The sequence below is a fragment of the Pinus tabuliformis genome, chromosome 8 (assembly GCF_031772625.1).
Source record: "Pinus tabuliformis cultivar Carrire ecotype Pingquan chromosome 8, CPIR1, whole genome shotgun sequence".
Classification (NCBI taxonomy): domain Eukaryota; kingdom Viridiplantae; phylum Streptophyta; class Pinopsida; order Pinales; family Pinaceae; genus Pinus; species Pinus tabuliformis.
The window spans coordinates 874,847,961-874,861,792 of record NC_142294.1 but is presented as its reverse complement, the minus strand read 5'-3'; positions in this window follow the sequence as shown (position 1 = coordinate 874,861,792).

Here is a 13,832-nt window from a genome sequence, read left to right as displayed (position 1 = left end):
CCAATCCTTGAAAAACAAAGAAGAAATTCCCCCATCCGAATATGAGCCTACCCATTCCCCTACTCCAGTGTCAGCACCTCCTCCTACAGCCGCAGGTAACTCGAAGGATGGCACACGAAGAACTCTAGTGGAAAGTCCCATAAGCTCACTATAGAAAAGGAAGTATGACCAGACAAAACCTACCCAACCTGATCTTGATCTCATGACAGAAAGTGATGCCCCAGAGTCTCCAGCAGATCCACCCCTCAACCATGAAAGCACTGTTCCCAAAGCTAAACACTGGAAACCCCATCCCTCCAAAACTTTCCCAATTCCTATGGCTAAAACTTCGACTCAAGGTCACTGTCAGACCCGCAATATGGCCTTTTCCCCGCAGAACACTGTTGAAGGACCCATATTGTCCATATCCCTATTTCGTCGCCCCACAAGACTAGTCTTCCGCAGTCTCAAACGCCCATAACAGAGGAGCCCATTACCGCAACTAAACACCAAATTCTAGTGGATATTACACGGGATAAGGAAGCCTTGTCCCCTACCCAACCAACAGCAAGCAGGAACGCTACAAAGAGCACCCGACATTTGTCATCTTCTAAGCAGCATAGGGGAAAATCGCCAAGGGGGAGTATCTCATAGCAATCAACAACCCCGACTAAAAGCCCTACACTGGATTCTGAGGAGAATTTAAAAATTAGGCTTATGAAGCTATGGAAAACAATTACCAAGCTTAGAGAGTATGCAAACAAATATAAGGTCCTGTTTCATTTTGTAAACGACATAAATCAGCAAGTCAGGGACTCCAATATGAAGTTGTATGTTCAAAATGATGCTCTGGTATGAAAGAACAAGCACCTTCTATGTTGGAAGGCAGCCCACAACAAGCCTGCGAAACGATTGAGTACTAGGGACCGAGAATTACAATTCAAAAAGTGCTCACCACCTATTGGGTGAGGGATCGAAGTCTTAATCGATACTACTAGTCTTTGATAGCAGTCTCCTTCAGCTGGCGGACTCCTTTTTGTTGGATGCATGAGGGCATGCATCAAGTTAAGCGTGGGAGGATGTTGATCCCCTATTTTGTCCCTATTACTATCAGTTCAATCCCCATTTTGACCTCTTTTTGGCACTATGGAACCTACCTTTTGCTAAGTTTACTATATTAATCTAGTCCCAATCCCCATTCAAGGTAAATCTTCTTTTGATTGCATTTGGTTGTTTGTTGGTAGATTTAAGTGGATATAAGTAGCATATTCTTAAACTAACTCATTGTTGTAATCAAGTGTAGACTTCTCAGCAAAATGTGCAGGACTATACCAGAAGAAGCAGTTGAGGAACCATGACTCTCTATTTTAGTACTCAAAGTCCACATGCAGATTGGTACTCAAACAATGAAATGGGCAAGGAATCACGCGCTGCTGGATGGGGAGATCGAGTCAACCATGAGAAGAATGCATCCGATATCAAAATATTCGCTCTCCTTCCTTTAGATACAACAGACACTAAGTTGGGGTTTGGTTACGTGGTTGTTCATCAATTCGAGCCATCTGTTCAAACCAACTTGTTTTGAAGGAATAATACTATTCAACTGTTATGAATTGCTACTTTTAAGTTTTAAGTCTAACTGTAATCAAATTCCTATAAAAGGTGGGGATGTAATATGTCAGGCAGCATGTTGAACCTTTGAAATATTTTGTTGTGTAACTGTGACTTAAGTTCTAATAGAAGTTTGTTATGACACTCTTGCTCTGAATTCCAGTGGAATGTGTTGAATGAGAAGCTGATGCTCATGTTTTAAATGTGATTGCAACCATTTCGTTACTATATGTTTAAAAGCCGCCAGGTGTGGCTGGGCCCACCCATCTAGGTTAGCTCTATATTTTTCATTGACAGTGTCACTGTGAAATTAGTGTAGTTAGTTTCCTTTTCCATTATCAATCAGTTTAATTGCGTTGTTTTGTTTGATTAATTAGTGCATACAAGTGTGTGAATTATTTCGAGGTTCTTGTTATTGATATAGTGGCAATTAGATTTTGGTGTGAACTTAGTGTGCCTTCTAAACTAGAGCTGTACCATTACCTTGACTTACTCTCATCTTAGACACATCGTATGATCGCTTGCTGAGTAGATGGAATCAGTACCTGTGGACAACGTCAGCATAAGTCTTTAAACTCTTTAACACAATCTTAATTGATTAAAGACAGGCTCGGTTTATTCTCCAAACCTACCTTTGTTTCTCTAGGAAGACTGACTCAAATCAATTCCTTGACTAAATTGTAGCAAGGAGTAGGCAACCCAAAATAGGCAAATGTTACATTAACTATTCAAGATGTTATGAATTGAATTAATGACCAAGGTACGAAGTTACATTATTTACACAGATGATTGATTGGAATTTGTTTCATTTCAATTCATTCAGCAAACTATCGGGTCAATATGTTGTGGGTTGGTAACAAAACGTTGCAAGAATGACTTGTGTGGGATTAGCTACTGAAGACCAAGTCTTTAGTTTACCTCCCCTGTTCATGCAATTTCCAATTTCATTAGCCGGCTGAAACGAGTGCTCTGCCCTGTTTTTGTGGAACAATTAGTCTCATTGAATGATTGATCTTTTCTTGGTTCATAAGGTTCCGGTTATCCTCTGTGTAGTTAAATCATTGCTTAAGTTTGCAGCAGCATATTGGTTGTGAGTAAGGATATTCATAAGTCAGGATTGGTGTGATCCCAGAAAATATTTAAGTACATTTCCTTGAATTTGTATGATTACATATCTAGGATCAGCGTTAAGATTTCATCCATTAAGCAAATCCTGTAAGTAGCTGATTTGAAGTTGGGACAATAAGTAAGTAAGTGATAAAGTGAGACAGAGTAAATCCTCCAAATTAGTACTTAACTCCTGAGTCTTGCTAAGGGAACATTAAGCATAGAACAATTGTTGGTCAAAGCACTGCTAGGATAAACTACTCATTTGCTTACAAGTTGGATGGTTATAAATTTCTTCGAGAATGAACTGTTATTTGCGATCAAGAGCTTAATCAGTTGGGTAGTCACTAGTATGGATTGTTTGATTATTTCAAGTAAAAATAACCATTATCATAGGATGCTTATTGAGGAGTGATTGATTGGTTTTCACATAGGGAGTCTGGTACCAACATTCAGAGATTTGATTGATGTTGTTTGGTGTGGATACAATTTTTCTTTCTAGAGATACCTAGTTTAGTACAGATTTGAATATTGAAATTTGTAAAGGTTTTAGATTGAATTTGATTTTTGGGTTTTCTCTTGAAAAATTAGATGATTTTATTTACAAATAGTTATCATTCCATAAATTGTAAAAAAAGGATATCATCAAACTCTGACCTGACCCTGAACAAAGAGAGTGCAAGGCAATTCATGCTTACAAACCTCGAGTTGACAATTAATATTAAGGGATTCAATATGATCATTTAAATCTCTCAACAGAGCTGATAATGCAGGTTGAGGTTGAGGACCTATCCCCATTGGTGTATTGGATATCCCCAAAGGTCACTGCCAATTTGGACAGTAGTTTGGATTTTGAGAAGTGGAGGTAGGCCACTGGGATGGATAGGGATTACCTTGCCAAACAGGAGTAAAAGGAGAATTTGGCCATCCATTACCTGAAAATGATTGATTTGGCTAAGGTGTCATAGGGAATGGCTGGGATTGCCAATTCGAGTAAGGTGATTAGCCTTGCTAAGCTACCTCCGGGTTCTGTTGCTGATTAAATGGTGAAGAAGGAAAGAATTGGGATGTGTCTTGTGACATACTTGTAGGTTTTGCCTGCCACTTTCGATGTTGGTTCATTAAATATATTGGCTCTGTCTCTTCTTCTACTTCCTTAAAAACTACTTTCAGCCCTGGAAGTGATGGACATTGTTTAGTGGTGTGATCCTTGGTGTAGATAGCGCATGTCTGAACCATCTCCAATGGACACTCCTATTGGCAGTGCTTCTTCTAGCAGTGTGGCCAGAAAATGGCCAAGCTCTGTTATGCTAAGGCTTGTTTTTGTTTAGCCTGTAGGACGTCCAGCTGCGTTGTGAGGGTTCCTAGGATGTTTGTCTTGAAATATTTCAGGTGGTTACTGATTTCCATTCGTGTTGCTCCTTCACTGTGTGGTTTGCTTCCCTTGGTCATAGGATCTTGGCTTCATGCTCTTGTGCGTGTGCTTCCTCGTGAACACCTAATACACAAGCGAACAATTTCATCATAATCTTCTTGAGAAATATCTCCTTTCCCCATTAAATTTAGAGTTTCTATCTGTCACATGGAATGAGTCGATCTTGCGAACAAGATAGACCTTCCTAGAAATCTAAGGATGTCTAATGACAAGCAAGCCAATCAAAAACTATCTTTCTCTAAATATGCATTTATAAACAAAGGCAATCAATTGTTTAGGCCTACCTTGGGTCCAACGCTAGTTTGTGGAAGCCTTGCTCCTTTGATCCAAATGATGAGCTCCCTTGTTACACACCTGCAAACACAAACAAGCAAACAAATTAAATAGCACTTGAAAAACCAATATCATAAAAAATATTTAACATGAAGATCAAGGAATTCATGAAACAATGACATAGGACACATTGTTGAGAAAAATGAATCTGATTGCATTAATTCAAATCAAAGAAGAACTTTACAACCTGTGCCTTGATGTTGTACAAGCTCCTCCCAGGGTCCAGCAAGAGGTCTCCTCTACTTTGACAAGCTTCACTCACTTCCTAATGAAGTCAAGAGGTATGTGATCTCTCCTCTCAAGCTCAACTAAGAAGTCCTAATTCCACCAGCATTTACCCTAAAAAATGTTCAGCTTCTAACCTCCCTATTCCTCACCCCAATGCTTTAATTTATAGTGCAATGGAGGGAAGTTACTAGGTCCTCCTTCAAAGGGATAAAGCCCTCCTTCAAAGGGATAGCTCCTCTCATCAAGGGATTAGCTCCTTCTCTTTTGGGATGCATGAACCACCTCAGAGCGAACAATCCACGTCAAAATTCCTTCTAGAATCATCTAGAATTAACCCAAAGTGAGTTTTTTATAATAAACTTGCGCCTTTTTGACTTTCACAGGGGTCCGCACCCACTCCTTTAGGGACAGAGCGGGCAGGTCCGCAGTTTTTGTGAACAGGGGGTGCGGGACCGCAGGTAACAATGAGAGAAAGTGCGGAACCAGAGCTTTTATTGATTTTCAATGTCTTTCTCTCATTCTCAAAGCTTGACTTGAAGAGCTGAGGTCTGAGACTTGCTTAGGAGGACAGTACAAGTGATGATAGACCCATACTGACTGCAAATAATCATGGTGACGATATTTTTGTGTAACAGATTGCCCCCTAAAGTGCGAAGTCTGTAGTAGATGAGGATTTTCATTTATCATTTAGGAAGAGTGAAGTACTTTATCATTTCGAGGATCATCTTGTGGAGAGCCCGGTCGGAACCTGTAAAAACATTCAATGCAATATATATATATATGAGATCATATCATCGTTGAGGTAGGCATTCCCATACTCAGATCAAAAACTGACTAGAAAACTAACTACTGCTCTGATATAGCAATGATCTTGTAATACATCACAAGTATAGACGCATGTAGACACAGTATGGACGCAGCCATCTATTTATGAATAGTCCACAATACAATGAATACAAAATTCCTCGCAGCCTGGATGGTGGAAACTAGATCCAGGGTCTTCATTTCTACTTCCCGAAACAGTACGATTCTATCCATGCGAATGAATGTGTTGAAGTTGAACATGGTAGAAACCACTTGATTACCAGTCAATGATGTAAACCATTAACAAGTGTGAGAGAAACCACCAATGATGTCAATGGCCCTTAAAGTACCCAGTACAATCCATGAGATGTGAATAGATGTGTTGATGTCGAACATGTCGCGGAATCCTTTGATCGAAGGTCAATGATGCAACCTGTCGTCAAAGGCAAGAAACCTGCCATTGAGGCATGCAAATCCCAAGGTACTGACGATTTCTAGATCATCTTTCTAGATAATGAGCTGAAGTCGATAGAAAGCGATCCGTCGCAAGCAAGCCCACAACACGAAATCATAGATCAAGTTGAAGAAATTTAGTTGCAAGGATTGACTCAGGGATGGTCAAGATGGATGATAGATATTTTGCAGATGAATGGCTTATTGGCAGTGACCTCTTGAACACATAACAACACAACAGATGGTTTGGTGACAATTGACCCAAAGTTAATACCCAGAAACCGGCTGAAGACTTTCAATGTGGTTTGATCAACTGTTAGGCAAGGGATTTCCCAACCCAGGTGAATAAAAGTGTCGTGTTCAAGAGTGGTTACAAAGTATGACAAACAGGCTCATTTTTCTCTCTTTTCCCCCACCATTTCTGGCAAGTACCTCTGTATTTTTGACAAGCTTGAGGAGGATAACATTTGCTTGATTATAAGCTCATCCTTTGGATGAGTCCAACTTAGTTTAAATTTGAACCCTAAGAAGGAGTGGTTCGTTCCTGTTTGTAATTGAACAGGTCCTTTACTGTGAAATTTTAATGAGTCCAGTATAGGAGAAACTCGGCATTTTTCATTTTTAGAGAGTCTGAAAAAACTTAAGAAGACTCCAGGGTTGAACTTTTTCGTAAATTTGTGTCTCCCAAGCCCGAAAAAGTATAAAATAATACTTGAGAGAACCGCTTGATCTTTACGACCAAGGAGTACTTTTCGTAATTAGTGCCCCATTAAGTCGATCTTGGTTGAAGATGGGTCGGTAAACGATTGCACAGCCTCATACGCAATTTCATATGGACTCAAAGGCATAACATCACCAAATGAGTCTATCTCAGATTCAGAAGGTATGATCCAAGGATCATCATAAACAATGGTGTCTGACGAAATCATATGAATGGTTGCAAAAGAAGACGATGCGTTGATTGGAGGAAAAGGAAAAGTTCCCAGTAAACTGGAATATTTAACTAGTCCTACTCCAACATCCTTATACGGAATAATCGTTTTACCGACATGCTGAATGCTTTCAGCAGAGGCTGGATCGGATGAAAAGTAAGCCAGTTGGTCTATTGTTACGATCTTTCCATTATTAGGAAACTTTATAACCCGAAAGACCGATTAAACGACAGCTGTCATAGCGTAAGACCAACTACAACTCAAGAGAAGGTTGTAATCTAGAGGGGCATCAACCACCTCCACATCTAGATTAACCGTTTTTCCTTCAACCCCTATAGGTAGATCCTGTAGAATGCCAAAAGGATGAAACCCACGGCCATCGAAGGCCTTTAGAATCGTCGGGGATTGATTTAATGAAGGAGAACCAAGCGATCTCCAACACTGTATCGACATAATACACGTCGAGGCTCCCTCATCAATCACAGTCCTATGAATAGGCCTGTTTTTTACTATCACTGGGATCTGGAAAGCCATTTGATGAGGTAAGCGTGGTGTACTATTTTCTAGATCGAAAATTATTAGGTTCGAGTCCTGAACGTCAACAGCTCCTATAACCGACAAAAGTAATTTACGTTGTGCTGGACATGATTGCAGCACTTCCAAAGCCGACATTGCTGAAGGTGAAACAGCTAAATCCTCAACAATGTTATAGTTCTGAGCCGCTCTCACATGTGGATTGAAAGTTGACTTTCGAAGTATACCCTTGGCGGGAGGTTTGATTACTAAGTCTGGATTAGGTTTCTCGATATGTAATGGATCGGAACCGGGAGCTGAGGTTGATGGGTTAGAGTGAGAAGATTTTGCTTCTTTACCATCAACAGGACTTTTACTACCATAATCATGTGACCGAGTCGCAATCCTAACATGGGACATCATCAGTATGGGTTCTTCATTGGCATTCGAGGAAGAACCTATCATCTTACTGTCTTGACTTGGAAAAGGCTCCTTCAAAACAGCAGGCGTTTGGGAACCTTTGACAATCTTCGCAACCTCTGCACAATGAGGGCAGTCTCTTGTGAAATGCTCTTCGTCACAAATGAGACAAGGATAACGAGGTTTGCGTTTTTCATCATTGGATTCCGATTTTTCAGGTTTCTCCTTTGAATTTTTGTCCGTTTTATTCTTCTTCTTCCCTTTCTTCTTACCACCGGATTTTGATTTGGCTGTAGATGACTCTACAACGTGAATATCAGCGGAAATCCCCGCAGAAGAATCTCCTGTCAGGGAATCTGGCAAGGTTATGATAGGAGAATAATTCTTGGAAGACTTCTTCTTACTTTTGGTGTTAACCGTACCAATCATACCATCAGCGGCATGAGACCCTGAAGGAGCTGCAGTGATTTGATTTTGCTTATGAAGATCCAGGATTTTCTCGTGTAACGTACCCGACTGAGTATAAACCAAGTCAAGGTACTGTGCTTGAGCAATTACTTGCTCCTCAGTAACAACTTCGGCCTTGGCTACATCCTCAGTGATCTTTGGCAACAAAGATTTTACGAACCATTCAACCAAGATCTAATCCGGAATAAAAACCTTCACTAAACGTCGTCGACGTCTCCATTCATGAATGTGATCTGAAATGTAAGTGGACGTTGACTGCTTTAATGAAGTTAGTAATTCCATGCCATTGTCATATCTGACTGGCAACTGAAAATTAGTTAAAAACGAGGTAGCTAACTGACTAAAATTATAAAAAGTGCCTCGCGATAACTCAATGTACCACTTGGCCGCAAGACCAATTAGAGTACGCTGGAAAAGCCTTAGACGGATTGAATCATCTGAAATGGAGTTAGATGCACACCAGAGGTGATAAGTCATCACATGGTTCGACGGGTCCTCTCCCGATTTGCCTTCAAACTTAGTAATATCACTAGGCAACTTATTCGACATTGGCGGCCAAAACAGAAGATAATTAATGGGATCGTTCGTTAGGCACAACAAGTCAGGCAAGTCCAAAGTTGCGATAAACGATAACTGACGATTAGGTCCCTAAAACTCTGGGTCATGAGACCAGCCTCGGGAGGAGGATATCCAGGATAACTAGGAATAGGAATTGCATTCGGGATATTGTATCCTCCCGGAAAACCAAGATTAACCGGACCGTACTGGGATTGTTGAGGTTGTTGATATGTGTACCCAGGGTACGGTTGATACTGATAGACTGGCTGCTGCACAGCAGGACTGAATTGGTACTGTCCCTGGTACGGTTGATAAGTAAATTGTGGTTGACTCGTGATAACCGTACTTGAACCAGGTTGTCCTACAGGCATCTGAACCGAAGTTTGAATTGTGGATCCAGACTGAGGTAAAGATGTCTGAGGAGTTGATACAGGAACAGTAGAAACCAGAGCTGTCAATACTCCAGAATTAGGTGGGGTAGATTGAACAGATGTTGCAGAAGTTGCAGCAATTGTTTGAGGCGGAGTACGAGGCGTACTAGGCCCAGACTGAGAAACTACCGAAGGTACAGAAGTTTGAATAGTAGACTGGACAGGTTGCTGGGGTGAACCAGAAACTAAGGGTTGTCCAGTTTGAGATGACAACTGTACATTTGGTTGCAAGACCTGTTGAGTTTGCGATGGATCCCACACTAAGTTCATTCCGGGGTACGGACCCATAACAGGTTGAGAATATGGAGGACCATAACTGGGTTGAGGGTAGGGTTGATAATTCAATGGTACATTTCCAGATCCTTGAACATATGATTGACCAGGAGGTGGCTGGTAACCTTGAGTTGGGTACTGACCTTGGGGTTGATAACCCTGAGGCACGTACTGATACTGGGGTTGACCTTGAGGTACATATTGATACTGGGGTTGACCTTGAGGTACATATTGAGTCTGGGGTTGACCTTGAGGAACGTACTGTCCCGTAGGTATGTACTGTCCCTGAGGTTGCCCCCCAGGCGCAAATTGGGTACCTTGAGGTTGCCCCCCAGGCAATACTTGAGGATTTTGAGGTTGCCCCCCAGGCGGTAACTAACCACCTTGAGGTTGAGGATTAGGAATAGTACCAGACATCATGAGAATATCTTCTACGCTCAACAGTTTAGTACCATTGTTTCCAGTTAATAACCCTTGTTCAATGGGTTGAGGAGATGCTCCTGCAAAAGTACCAAAAAGTGACGGATACCCAGAGGGAACAGAAGGACCGTCGTACAAAAAGGATTCTGGCGATTGAGTAAACATGGACGACTGTCTTGACATATTCAATGGAGGATAGTAACCCCTAGGTGTTGGGTGATAAGGAATACGAGGTGGTGAAAAACTTAACCCTGGGTTTTCCAAAAAATTATTCAATGAAAGATACCAAGTACTGCTCCTAGGTGGACTATAAAAAATTGATTCACGCTCCCTAAGTTCAATAACAGGTTGGTTTTCTGGGATAGGGATGCCTACTTCCTCTTCTGGAGTAGCAAGTTCTTCAATAGCTATAAGTCCAGAAGGAAGATTTTGGGTAATTACTCTTTCTACCCTGGGTGAACCAGGACCACTAGAAGTTGGAGAGGTAAACCCCGATGTTGGGGTAGCAGCAAATTCACTTTCAGGTTCGGATATTTCAGGTTCCTCACCTATATCACTAGTAGATGAAAAGCTACCAGTAACTTCGGAAACAGACACTGATTGTGGATTATACTCTGCTACTAAAGCTTGAAAATCAGGATGTACCACCAAAGAAGACTCTCCTTCTTCAGGGGACCCAACTCTACTGTCTCTAGGAGTTACGAGGGCTCTCAACCCTTCAGGCCGACTTGGTGAAAACTCAGGAGGTTGGCCCTGAAGTCTACGGGACTTCCTCGGTAATTCAGCCACGATTAAAAAATTTAACTACTTCACACACAAACAAAGTAAAATCTCAATGAAAACCACCTAAAGCCTCTAAAGAACCAAACAAATTTGAATCACACGCCTAAAGAATCTAGGAGATCAAGCACACACAAACAGTAACTTTCCGTACTGAAAACACTAGTTGGTGTTGAAATCCAACGTCGCAGAGTTCAATACAGAAATGGCGGTTAGAACAGTTACCCCGGCAACCTGCTTAATGAATAGACTGGCACAAATTTCTCCACTAAACTGTCTCGAGTGAAGAGAACCCCCCAGAAAATCCAAGTGAGTCTAGCCAACGTCTGCTCCAGGTACAGTGGGATCTTCCCACCACTGTCACCTTAGGAAGAATCCTAAAGAATATGGTCACTAAGGTTACCAACGGAAACAAATATACCTGGGGGAACAGTCTACGATCCGATACGCACGCAAGGGTAGAGTAACAAGCTCAATCCCCTTGAAGGCTCCTTGACATAATCCAAGGTTTACCAACAAGTGACCCCAGGCTCCTCGACAATGGTTAATCCGAGGTTTACCGTTTTTAATACGTGAATATCTGGCGTCTTTCCCAATGAGGAAGGATTGATTCCCACACTGGTTCGGACACGATCTCGTGCTTCTCCTTTAAGAGGAGCTTTCCCAGAGCATAAATGCAACAATTAGATTTCTTTCCTACCGCAAGATATAGCTACTTGTTTGTTTTACTGTCTTGGAGAGTTAATTACTCCCTACTCCAAGACACTAGCCTAAGCTATGTTGGTGTATCAAAGCCCTAGAAACAAAAATATTACTAGATTGATTTTACTTTAAGCGTTATTTTTATTGGTTTCTGTTTAAGTCAAGAGGTGCGTGTTACAGGGAAAAGTGTCTATGCAGAACTGCTAATCCCACTAAGGTGTGGTAGCTACCTTAGAAACAAACAAAGTAAAGCTACTTTCATTTTTCCTTTATGAACTATAGATGAGAGAAGAATAAAGGAGACCAACCTTTGTCTTGCGCTTGGTTCCTAGTTCGATTCCTCTCTCTTCTGATAGTCCTTTGCTACTTGCTTATTTGTATGCCCAGCTTCACAGAGTACCTGTAGAATCAAAGTAGCATAACACTATACAAGAACATGGATCTATAATCATAAACAATCTAGGATCAGATGTAAATTGACCATACAAATGCATGAAACATAAATGACACAAGAGTATGGAGGAAAACTTGAATAGCTTTATTGATAATCAAGAAAGAGCCAAGAGAGTTACAACCAGTTGTTCTGACCCAGCATCATCCTCTCAGCAAGTAAGCCCTTCTTCACCTCATGCAAAGCTTAGATCACCCAACACTATGATGTTGCCTCACGAAACCAACAGCAATTCCTTACAAGATGCAAAATTCCAGCCTCTGAATCTCTGGGATGAGGGATCCATATATAGATATCTGTAAGGGAGATGAGTCAGCTTGTGATTTGATTAGTGTCTTCCCTCTGATAGTTCTTGCTTCCACTTGGAGATTGATGATCTCTTACTCATCCTTGGTCAAATTCAGAGAGGCAAGTGTCACAGGAGAAGTTTCTGGAAGATTCCATGCCTTTCCAACTCGCAGATTGACACTGCCATTTGTCACTTCTTGCCCATCGCACCCCATAGAAGGGCTTTTTGAAATGCAACGCACCCACAAAGTGTACTTAGGTGAGATGCAACGCACTTGATCTATGGAGCAGGTGAAATGATCCTGTTTTGACCAGTTCTGAGCAGTTTTTCATGGAGAACTTCTGGGAGAAGCTGTAATCAGTTGACCTTGTTCCTTTAGGGGTTAGAACAACACTTTTAGGGACTTAGGAGCCCTTGGTTTATGGATATTTTATGCTTGGGGTTGTAGTGCCCAAAAATGTCTATAATAGTTGCCCCCTAAAGCGTGAGGTCGTTAATCTTTTTGATGTCGGGTGAAATGCTTTATCATGAGGATCCGAAGTTCTTTCAAGCTGGGATGAGACCTGTAATAAGATACAATACAATACATTATCTTCATAATATTTTCATGATCTAGCTGAGGCGGGCATTCCCATGCTCAGCTTTATAAATTCATTTTCATGTACATAGGACAGACAATCGTCTGAGTGTAGACTAATGATTCTGGTAGAGCCATCATCCCTTTGATTGGATGATTATCTGTGCAGCAATGATGTACATTTGATGTCTTTATTTTCCTGAATATATATCACAGCCCAGATGGATGAAGCTAGATCCAGGGTCTTCAATCTCGTTCGATCTTCACTCAAAGTACAAGTCGATCCATGTGAGAGATGTTCTGGAGTCGAACATGGAAAGACATCGCCTGATTACCAGCCAATGATGTAAGCTGTTAACAGGTGCGAGAGGAATCACCGATAATGATAATGACCCTCAAGGTACTGTAGTACAATTCACGTGGTGTGAATAAAGGACTTGGCATCGAACACCACGCAAATCTTTCGGTCGAAGGCCAATGATGTAAACCTGTCGCCGGAAGTGAGAAACTTGCCATTGAGGCATGCAAGCTTCAAAGTACTGAAAGGGGTGTTCCTAGATCAACTTCTTGGATAATGAGCTGATGTCGACAAGAAGCGATCCGTCATAGGAGGGCCTTAATGAATCCCAGATCAATGACACGGAATGGAGCAAATGATTTTAATGGAGGTGAAAATGATCTCGTGATATAAGGTTCAGGGTGGTGGTCATGAAAGAATGGAGCGTAAAAGTATTGCAGCGGGTGAGACACAGGTGAATTCTCTGAGTGACTTCTCTTGAACATATCGGCGACACTTACGTGATGGATTGGTAGCATTAACCCCAAATGTGGATGGTGTGATGGGACCATGGTGATGTGACCGGCGAATGAAACAACCCAACCCGACTTGGATGCGGAGTGAAACTGTCATGTTCAAGAGCGACTTGCTACCAACAAAGTTTTTTCAAGTTTTCTTCCCAATTTTTCCCCAGTCATTGCTGACCAGTACCTCTTTATTTTTGTCAAGCTTGAGGAGGATAACATATGCTTGTTCTATAATTTTCCCTTCGAGCAAACCCATCGCTATGT